Genomic DNA, 11,767 nt, shown 5'->3' with positions numbered 1-11,767 from the left:
TTGTACTGAAGCTAAAAGCTATTGGATTAAAATCCACATGTGGTTGGAGAAAATGATACATAAACACATAGACTTAAAGCCAGAACTCTTTTTATTGGGAATCATACCAGAAACTTACAACAAGGACTTGAAATATGTGATTGTAAATGTCTTAACAGCTGCTAGAATTGTATTTGCAAAAAACTGGAAAAATGAGAAAGTACCAACAGAGGAGGAAACTATTCAGAAAATAATGGAATGTGCTGAAATGAGTAAGCTTACATTTGTAATTAGAGAGCAAGAGGACGAGCAATTTTATAAGGTATGGGATTTGTTTTACCAATGGTTAGACAAAAAAACTTGGAAATGAAATTGTTTACCTATGTATTACGAGAAAGTCATAGTCATTGCTATGAAAGGTTTTTTTTTCTTTTTTGCTATGAAACAGAGTGCTTGATCATATGATATACAAAGGACAATAATGAATCTAATATATAAGAGTGGGATGACTTGAACGTTATGTATAATTGTAAGCAGTGATCATGTTATACTGGAAAAATTCTTGTATGTTAAATGGACTAATGATGATGTAATGAATAATTGATACATACATGAATTGAAATATTCAATAACTATTTGGATTAACAATGGAAAATTATTACTGGAGTTGAATATGTTACACTATAGGTATTCTATATTCTATGGTGGATTGGTGACGTTGTGGTTAATTGAAAGTAATGATGTACGAGTCGATGGGAAATCTTTTTTTTTCTTTTTCGTATTACTATTTTTATTTTTTGTAAGGCCAATAGATAGAGATAGGTGATTTTATAATTTTATAAAGATTTATTGTTGCTTAATAGATAATTAAGGATTTAAGAAAATAAGGTTTGTTTGAAATGAAGGATTAGTAATGGCAACCTGAATACAGGATGCTCAATGATAGTGATGTATTTAGTCATGTTCGATGGATAACCAGTGATTTTATTTCTAATTGTAAAAACTGATGCACAAAAACCTGTAACCAAACGACATGCTTGATGAAATTGAGGAAAGTTTTTTGTATGTGTTGTTTTGTTTTTGTTTGTCTTAAAAATAAAAAAAATATTTTTTTAAAAAAAAGTCAGCCGCGTGACGGTCGTAGGGTCCTGGACTCATGGGATGGCCTATTGGGACCTTCTGGCAAGCAAAGTCAGTGGGGAAGCCAGATTCGCTTAACAACTGTGGTAAGGTTGTAAAATGGGGCAAAATTCACTTAATGGTGGTCTTATTTAGCAACAGAAATTCTGGGCTCCATTGTGGTCATAAGTCGAGGACTGTTTATAGACTTATTTGGCAGCCTCCTTCCCAAATGGTGAAGCACCATTCAACACAAAGACCCACAACTGCGCACAAAGGGGATGAATGGAGGCAGGTGGGAACTCCTGGGACTTTGCTGCCTTCAGACAGAGCCTTTCTTCAGTCTCAAGTGAGATTCCCCCAGGGAGACACAGACACACAATCAGAGGGGGGAGCCTTGCATTCCTCTCCCTCCCAGGAGGGGTCCCAAAACGTCCCTCTCCCAGCCCCCTGCAGGGAACCCCCAGCAATGCTGCCAGCAGCTGCTCTCCTGCAGGGAAATCCTGGGTTGTCCGGAGGGAGGGAGGGGGGGAGACAGTGGCCACCCACCCTTTCCTTAGCAATGCTGGGGAGACCCTCTAAAGGCGAGATTCCTTCCTGGGGCTCACAAAGAGCATCCAAACTTTCCTGGCATCACGTGGGAAAGAAGCCTAAAAGGAAAGGAATTCCTGCACTGGCTCCGATTGTGGCTCAGAAGGGACAGGAACCCCCCCCCCCCCAGCGACCCCCTAACCCTTGCAAGACCCCCACTACAGCCTGCCATGGGGTGAGCCCCCCCTCCTGGAGATGCTCCTCCCGGCCCCTCCCTCCCTGCCCGACCCTCTTGCAGCTTCTTGGTTCGGGGGTGCGTGGCGGGGGGTGTCACTGTGTAGGTGTAAAGGGGGGCGAAGCTGAGGAAGCATCCACCCACCCCCCCATTCCCTGACTTCTCATCAGGTTGGGGAGCGAAAGAAGCAGAAATGGGCAAAAGGCAGACGCGCATGCTCACTTTCCTTATGAAGCTCGAAGGCTGCCAGGACTTCGCCACCAATTGCGGAGCGAGCCCTCTGGTGGTTGCCACCGGCCACGGCAGCTCCCTTAGCGAACCAGAGGCAAGAGAGACACGCCCAGAGAGGTGTTAAGTCCTAGAGCGGAAAGGAGAAGCGGCTCCTTGCAACAGATCCTCCCCCCTGGAATTCTCTCCCTCCCCCTCCCATCCAGGAGCAATTGCGGGCAACATTCTTTTGCGCATGCTCCGTTTGTCCTCTGAAGCTGCCTAGGCGGCTTCTTCCGGGCGTTTACCGCGCGAGGCTCGGAGGGTTTCCTTGAGCTGGGTGGGTGGGGTGTGTGTCTGTCTGTCTGACTGTCTGCTGGGTGGGGACCACTGGTTGCCACTGGCTACGGCAGCTCCCTTTGCCAACCAGAGGCAAGAGAAAGGCGGCCAGAGTTAAGTCCTAGAGCGGAAAGGAGAAGCGGCTTCCTTGCCACAGATCCTCCCACCTGGAATTCTCTCCCCCCACCATCCAGGAGGAACTGCGGGCAAGGTACTCTCACGCATGCTCCGTTTCTCCTCGGAAGCTGCCGACTTGTATTCTTCCGGGAGTTATGCTCGGAAAGCTCGGAGGCTTCCCTCGAGCTGGGGGGGGGGGGTTGTCGCGCGAGGCCATCGGGCTTCGCTCTCCCCCCCCCCCCCGCCTGCAGTGAGGCGGCGCCAGGAAGACGTGCCCCCCCCTCTTTCCCTTGCATTGAACCGCTGGCGCTAGCGGGGCTTTTTTCCCCAATCGTTTACAAGACAATCGGTGTAAGAATAAAGATGCGTATGAGAGTGAAATGGATAGAAATAAATGGGGACGGTAGGCACAATGGTTACGGGTTCTGGGGTTCTGCTGGTGTTTCTCTCTCTCTCTCCCTCCCTCCCTCCCTCCCTATCACAGGCGGCAGAGTAGAATCTGCAGCGCTTCCCAGCCCAGCGAAGGGACGTCCCTCTTCCGCATCTGCAGGAGCCCCAGAGGTTCTTTCCCAGCCCTTGCCCCAATGGGGGGCAGAAGGGGAAACGCAGCCACAGCCCAGGACCCCCCAACCCTCCTGTGCAGAAGGAGGGGCTTTGTGGGGGAGGGGATCCCTGGAATTGCAAAGAAGCAGAGATGGAAAAGGGGTTTGGGGGAGGGGGCTCCCTTTGCACCCAGCCCTTCTTTCCCCCTTTGATGGGGAGGGATCCGGTCAGCCCCGATCTTCAGGGGGGAGTCAAGAGCCTCAACTGACCCAGGGACCCTTTTTGCTTGAAGCCAAGATCTCCAGCAGGAACAGTGTGGGAGAAGAGAGAAGCTGCCCCCCCTTCCCCTCTACTCCCTCGGTCTCTGCCCAGAGTCTTCCTGGAGGATTCGGCCACAGAGCAGAGCAGAAACTCGGAGGATAATCATTTCCCTGTCAGGAGGGATCCTTGGGGGATTCACCTAGATTTTGCACTCAGAGTTTGTTGGGCATTTCTCTGGAGGGAATGAAAAGGAAATAATCCCCCTGTGGTTCATGATAACAGAAACAGAGAGATTGGATTAAATCCGTCATCTAGAATTGAGAGGTTTGGGAGCTCCATCCTTGAAAGTGGCCCCAGAGGGAATAAACGGCGCCTGCGGCTGAAGCTAACTAGAAATGTGACATTTGTTGGCATCGTGGTTAGAGAGAAAACCCCGGGAGACAGTTAATTCCCCAGCATGCCACAGATCTGAAGTAGCTGCCTGCTGAGTCCACGCCAACATTTGCTGTATTTTGAAAGTCAATGCTCAAGAAAAGGGCTGATGCAACAGTGTGGCCAGACTGCAAGAATAAAATCAACTTGAATGGAAAAGTAGTTCTCAGAACATTGCCTAGTTGAAAAAAAATCACACCCACAAATAAACACACAGAGAGGGAGAAGTCAGAAGAAACCAAGTGAAAAGAGATGGAGAAATCAAGGCTGCCTCTCTCCCCAAGGGAGGAATGAAGGGGGGGGGAGAAAGGGGAGCTCAGGAGCCTTGTGGTGCAGATGGAAAGCATATATGCAAAATCTTCCTTTCAACTTACATCTTCTGAGACCAGGGAATGTGGGAGCCCATATCCCATGTTCCCCTGCCTCACTTTCCTGTGCAGAGGCTAGGCAAGGGGGCTCTTGTAGGGATGCCTGACAGGACTCTGCCCGGCTGAGTGGGGAGCCCCTCTTGGCAGAAGAAAGCTGGGGAGCATCGTGTTGGGGGAGGGAAGCAGATCTGCAGAAGCCCCCTCCAAGTTCCATCTTCTGAGTCATGGGAAGGGAGGAGCCCAGGTCCCATGTTCCACTGCCACCTCTTTCCATGCAAAAGGCACTCTGGAAAGCAAAGCCCAGACCCATAGAAAAGGCCCAAGATGGCCAGGAAGGAGGAGGGGATCTGGGGCAGCTCCCACCACCCCTCATTCCTTGGGACTTGAGAGACTATCCTGGTTTGTTGGGTGGGGAATTCTGGGGGTTGAAGTCCATTCATCTTAAAGTTCGAAAAACACGGATGCAGACCAACAACTCTCCACACGTGACCTCCATTTTGGAAAAGAAGAAACACACCTGAAGAGACCATCAGTCATTGGCCGGCTTGCATAAGGCAGAAACCATGGATTTTTATGGCCATCAGATGTGAAACATGCCACAATTAGTTGGGCTGACATATAACATCAATACCCTGACTGTGGTTTGGAAACTAACCTGGTTGGTTCTTAGAAGTCTCTAAGCCAGGGATGGTGAAACTTTTCTGCACAGAGTGCCAAAAAGGTGCGGAAACGTCGCAAGCCTGCTCATTGCGTGTGGGTGTGCTTGTTGTGGCCACGCTCCAGAAAAGCCAAACTTCCGGGTTTTGGGGCGCATGCATGGCCAACGATCAGCTGACTGGCTTGCATGTGCATGCTGGTTTTCGGCACTGCCACGGGTGAAGGGACTGTGCCCCAGAAAAGCCGAACCTCCTGCTTCTGGCATGCATAAACGCCTGATGATCAGCTGGCCGGTGCGCATGCTGGTTTTCACCACTGCCAGGTGCGTGAAGTACAGCACACCAGAAAGTTGAAAAACAAGCAGGCAGGGCCGCGTGTGTTGAGCAACATGGTTACACATGCCAGGTGCGTGAAATACAGCTGATTGTCACACGCGCATGCACGCCAGAGACCGGGAAAACAAACAGGCAAGGCCATGCGTGTTGGGTGACATGGTTACACATATCACTTGGGGCATGCGTGCCATAGTTTCACCATTATGGCCCTGTACTAATCCTAAACTGGATGTGATTTCAAAACTCCTTGTGCCTGATAGTCAAATCTGCCTTGGTTCACCTTCCCAATATGCAATCGAGTTGGAAGATCACTTAGAAGCCATTTATGAGGGTGCCCTGATAAAGTGGGATCTCCCTATGAAAAGGGAGAACACAGAGATTCTCCCTTACATTCCTTTTCATAGTTGGCAGACTCAGGTCAGCGCGAGCTACGGTCCCATTCCCCTCCTTCCTGAGCCAACATGAAGGGGACCGTAGCTTGCGCTGACCTCAGTCTAGCACTGAGGAGTCTCCTGCACAGCGTGGCTCTTCTCCGCAGTGCAGCGGAAGGAGTTGCTGTCCCCGCCGCCATTATCCTGGGGTATTTTGCTTGCACGTGCAAGAAAGAGATGAAAGAGAAAAGGGGAGAAAGAGAGAGAGAGGGAGAGAGAAATGAAAGGGAGCTGGAAGGAGAGAATGGGAGAGAGGGAAAAGAGAGGGAAACAAATCAGGGCTAAAAGCCACCCCCGTCCTCCCTCCCTTCCTCTCCACAACCTTCCCCCCCCCCGAAAGCTTTTTCCCAAATAATACCAGCAGCCATTTCATCTCCACCAAAGTAGATACATACACACACGCTGCGCGCCACACACACACACATAAACACACATACGCACACCAAACAATAAAATAAAATAAAAAATGGCAGAAATGGAGAAAGAAGTGAAACCTCCAGAAAATAAAAGAAGCAGGAAGCTGGCTCATCCTGTAAAAAGGAAAATCAATGAAGAGATGAAGGTACATCTCTGCGCTCCCCCTTTATTGTCACTGTATCGCAAGCGAGAAGCGAAGAAAAAGGAAAAAGAGTTGAATCACAGGAAGAATGAGTGCCCTCTATTATGAGGCAGGAGAACTGCATGCCTCACCTACCTCAGGATTTTTTAGGCTTTAAACCAGCGATGGCGAACCTTTTTTGGCTCGCGTGCCACAAGTGGGGGGAGCGTGGGGGGGTCGTGTGCGGGCGTGCCGCACCCATAATGCAACGCGCCCCCAGTGCGCATGCGCACACAACGCGCCCATTTTTGCATGATTTTTTCGCCTTCCCCAGGCTCCAGAGGCTTTATAGGAGCCTGGGGAGGGCGAAAAGAGCCTCCCCCCCCCCGGAGGCTTCAGGGAACGTCCGGAGGCTTCCCTGAAGCCTTCGGAACACTTAAAACCACCCTCGGAGCAACCCGGAAGTGACTTCCGGGTTGCTCGGATGGTCGTTTTAAGCGCTCTGAAGGCTTCAGGGAAGCCTCGGGACGGTCCCTGAACAGGCACGAGATGTGCGTCTCCATCGCCCGGGCCCGGATCGCCTCCGCCGCGCGGCCCCTCAGGCTCGGCGTCCTTGCGCCCGGCCTTCACATCGCTGCCGCCGCCGCCGCCACCGCTGCTAGGACGGGCTTGGCCGAAGGGAAGTCCGTCAGGCTTCGGCCGCGCCACCCTCGCCCTCCTCCTCCTCCTCCTCTAGCCGCGCCATCGCAAGGATTAAGGCGAAAGGGGGGGGACGGAGAAAGCGAAGGGGGCTTTGTTGTCCTCCTTCTCCTCCTTTCCCCCTCCGCCTCGAACGCGGCGCCGGGGCCCGGCAGGCAGCGAACGAGTCGGAGCCTGCCGACTGGAGGAAGAGGGTGAGAGGTGGGTCCTGTGAACGGCGGCAGCAGCGGCGACAATAGTCGCAACTCGGCTGCCTGCCGCCTTTCCCCTCCTTTGTCTCCCAGCCGGGGCGGCCCGCCGCTGAGTTACGACTATTGTCGCCGCTGCTGCCGCTGTTCACAGGACCCGCCTCTCACCCTCTTCCTCCAGTCGGCAGGTTCCGACTCGTTTGATGCCTGCCGGGCCCCGGCGCCGCGTTCGAGCCGGAGGGGGAAAGGAGGAGGAGAAGGAGGACAACAAAGACCCCTTCGCTTTCCCCGTCCCCCCCCTTTCGCCTTAATCCTTGCAATGGCGCGGCTAGAGGAGGGGGAAAGGAGGAGAAGGATTATGGGTGCGGCACGCCCGCACACGACCCCCCCTGCGCTCCCCCCACTTGTGGCACGCGAGCCAAAAAAGGTTCGCCATCGCTGGTATAGGGTTTCCTGCCTGGGCAGGGGGTTGGACTAGAAGACCTCCAAGGTCACTTCCAACTCTGCTATTGTATTGTATTGTATTGTATTGTATTGTATTGTATTGTATTGTATTGTATTGTATTGTATTGTATATAATTGGATCCATTGTTTCTTCAGGCACATTCTCACAAGGCCTTTTTAAAATGAATAATATCTAAAAAAAGTTTTCATAGATTTCCCTTTCATCATCTGGGGAGGTGCAGGAAAACCAGGATTCTCTGGATCTCTAATACCAGATTCCAGATCCAAGGGACAAGACTCCCAATATGCAAGACTCCCAAGAGCAGCACAGTTTTCTCAAGCAGACAGTGGATCAACTTCATAACAGAAGACTTGTAGAAAACTCTGCTGGACAACAAAGGAAGCTTGGACCAAGCCAACACGATGATCCACCAGTTAGAGCCAGAGAAAGAATCTTTGGTGAAGAACTCCGGAAAGAAATGTCTGAGGTTACTACCCAAGCGGCCTTCCTCAAACTTGAGAAGGCTGCCTTAGAACCTCCTAGAAACTCCTCAAAGAGGCCTGGAACCTTCTTAAGAACGCAAGAAGCACCTCTAGAGTCTGCAGCATGAACTGGCTGAGATGGACCAAAGTTCCACTTTGTGGAGAAAAGCCACTCCAGCCAACTGAAGCAGAAAGTCTCCATTCTTCAGAATGTGAGGGGAAATGAGAAGAAGCACCTCAACTATCTGCAGCAGCAGCAGGCCTGTGTTTACCAGGCCAGAATGGAAGACCTGCAGAAAACAAAGAAGGACTGACCCATGTCAGAATGGCAATCCAAGAATTAGACCTGCAGAACTGGTGTTTGGAGAAAGACAGGGAAGATCTCCACAGGGAGGTCACCAGCCAAGTAGCCTTCTTCAGAAATGATGTTGGCACTCCTGAGTGAGCAGCACATAGGACAACTTTGCTGACACTCTCTCTCCCTATACCTGGAATGGAGGAATGGCTGCCTTTTACCCATTTGAAAGAGAAAAGAGATTCTTCCCCTCCCTTCCCTTGACTTGCCACCCAGTGTGCCAGGGGAGTCAGGGGAGAGGGAGAGAGGGGGGGGGGAAGGGAGGGAGGGAGGGAGAGAGAGAGAGACCCCAAGTCGCCGCTGGCTGTGGGGCTGCACCTCCCTTTCACTCATCCACTGCAGCCCCACTCCATGTTTGATGGGGGGGGGGGGGCAAAAGGAAGGGATGGCATTAACCCCCTTGAGCTGGGGGCCCCCTCCCCCAAGACTGAACATATTCCCCCTCCCTCTCTTTTCTCTCAGCACAGAACTCTCTCTTCCGTCAGGTGAAGTCAAGGGAGACTCTGCCCGGAGACTGATGATGCTACAGTAGCTAGAATTCCTATTCGTCCGCTGGGGCTTCGTCGGATCCTGGGAAAATACGATTCGCTGGTTTTAGTCTGCATTTCTCTGCACATTCCGCGTTTCTCTGGCATTGCGTCGTCTGAAGGCCCGTTCTGGGCTCGGCAGCGTGTGTGTGTACCTCCCCAGCCTGATGCTCCCAACCCCTGAGGAGGAATCTGGAAGGGGGTGGGAGCGTTTGTCTCGAATTTCGGAGGTAGGAAAGTCGGGCCAGAACTAGAGGCAGCACCAATGAGAATTCTCCCTGCTTGAGCGTCATCGGTCTCCGGGCAGAGTCCTTTGAGGCTTCATCTGAAGGAGGAGAGCCAGTTCTGCGGAGAGAGAGAGGCGGAGAAAGTGGGAGGGGGGATCTTGGCCTGAAGAACCAACTGGGGCTTCTTCTCTGCTTGGAACGCTCTCCTGCACTGGGTGAAGTCAAGGGAGACTCTGCCCGGAGACCGATGACACTGAAGAAGGGAGAATTCCCATTGGTCATCCTCCTTTCTGGACCCTCCCAATCCCGAAGTTCGAGGAAACCTCATTCTGGGCTCTGCAGAGTTTCTGCGAATCCTTCACTTTATGGAGAGAGGGAACCAGTGGGGAATTCCACTGCCTGAACCAAAGTGATCCACGGAATCTTGAGACTGGTCGTTTTCTCGGGGGGGGGGGGACACCCTCAGGAGGGAGGGGGGGCACCCCGAGGCAATTCAGCCGGTTGGCCAAACAGCTCATACAGTTAACAAGCAGTTTTAGGGAACACGTGGGAACTGGCTGAATCCCTCCCCTACCTGGTTCCATGTTGGGCCAAGTGATATGTCCCTCTCCCCTGCTTGTGGGCAGACCAGAGGCATCTGGGGGGTCAGCGTGGATTTTAGACTGACCTCGGTCTGATCCATCAAACCTTTTCTACCTGCTTAAAATGGAATTTGCAAAGTGACCTGAGTGGCAATCAGAAGCCATTCTGAAACCTCAGGCTGACTCCTGATCCACCCACAATCTCTGTGGTTGGAAGGCAGAAGACTTTCCATGGGTGCCTCTTGCTAGAAACCTGGATGTCCCCCCCCCTTATTCCCCCTCCCCTTCCTTCTTGGACCTGGATGAATAGGCGGCATTGAACGCTCTCATGCCCCAATCCAGAGCATTTGGTCAATTTGATTTATAGGAGCCTGGGGAGGGAATGTTCCGGTTCAAAAAGATTCTGTCCTACAAAGAGGGAACCCGGAAGTCAAAAGTTACAATTTGTTGTAGTTTAACTCATCAAAGGAAAGTAGAAAGGAAGGTTTACCTGGATAGGACAGAACATCCTGCCCCCTTTACACAGAAAGTCAGTTATATAAGCTAAACAGAACAACTGAATAGCAGAACAAGAGCCTTGGAAGGGACCTTGGAGGTTGTCTAGTCCAACCCCCTGCTGAAGCAGAGAACCCTCCACCATTTCAGAATAGTGGCTCTCCAATCTCTTCTTAAAGACCTCCAGTGTTGCGGCATCCCCAACCTCTGGTGTCATTTCACTGCTTAATTCTTCTGTCGGGAAATTCCTCCTTAGTTCTAGGTTGCTTCTCTCCTTGATTAGTTTCCACCGTTTGCTTCTTTTTCCTGCCTTCTGGTGCTTTGGAGAATAGGTGGACCCCCTCTTCTTTGGGGCAGCCCCTCAAATATTGGAAAACTGTTTATCAGATCCCCCTTAGTCCTTCTTTTCACTAGACTAGAGAGACCCAATTCCTGCAACTGTTCTTAGTGTGTCTCCAGCCCCCTAATCCTCTTTGTTGCTCTTCTCTGCCCTCTTTCTAGAGTCTCAACATCTTTTTTTCATTGTGGCAACCAAAACTGGATGCAGGATTCCAAGTGGGTTCCTACCAAGGCCTTATAGAGCGGAATTAACACCTCTTGTGACCTTGAGCCTCTGTTAATGCAGCCTAGGACTGTGTGGGCTTTTTTGGCAGTTGCAGCACACGGCTGGCCCATGTTTGATTTGTTGGTTCAGGATTTAGGACGTGAATGAAAAAAAAAAGAAGTCATAAGGTTACTTAAGAGTCCACAAAGAGAGAGACCACATGCTAATTAAGACGGAAGGAATTCTTTGCATAGAAGAGAAGAAACTATGGGCATCCCATTATCTAAGCATAGTCCTCCTTGGCAAGGAAAAATAGCTTATCCTACAGGTAGGGAATCTTATAATATATCAATAGTACAGGTGGTCCCCGACTTACGACACTTCGTTTAGTGAGCAATCAAAGTTACAATGGCACTGAGAAAAAGTGACTAATGACATGATCAAAATTCGGACACTTGGCAACTGATTCATATTTATGACAGTCACAGCGTCCCAGGCTAAGATGATCGATCCCCTTTTGCGATCTTCTGGCAAGGAAAGTCAATGTGGAAGCCAGATTCTCTTAACAACCATAGTATTCACTTAACAACTGCAATGATTCACTTAACAACTGCGGCAAGAAAGGTTGTAAATGGGGCAAGAAAGGTTGTAAATGGGGCAGAACCCACTTAACAAATGTCTCAGTTAGTTACATAAATTTTGGGCTCAATTGTGGTTGTAAGTCCACAATTATTTACCTGAACACACCGTTGATCCTAAGGATATTTAGCCTGAAAGGTGTGCAATTAAAATTTTCATATCTCAACCGGAAATTTTTTTATTAGGAATAATGTCTGCGAAATACAAAAAAGAAATCCAGTATTTAATACTACATATAATTACGGCGGCAAGGATTGCCTTTGCCCAGAAATGGAAAAACAAACTAACTCCAAATGAAGATGAAATAATAAGAAAGGTGATGGACTATGCTGAAATGGACAAACTAACTAAAGAAATTCAGGGAAAAGAAGAATCAGAATTCTACCAGATATGGGATAAATGGTATAGGTGGATGGAGGAAAGAAAGAAGAATCAATGAAGGAATGTAACAAAACTCAAAAATAATTGTTATGGGTAAAATAAGAAAGTTAAG

This window comes from Natrix helvetica, assembly GCF_964273705.1.
Source record: "Natrix helvetica genome assembly, chromosome: 5".
In the NCBI taxonomy this organism is placed as follows: Eukaryota; Metazoa; Chordata; class Lepidosauria; order Squamata; family Natricidae; genus Natrix; species Natrix helvetica.
The sequence above is the reverse complement of the archived record's forward strand: the minus strand, read 5'-3'. Positions refer to the sequence as shown.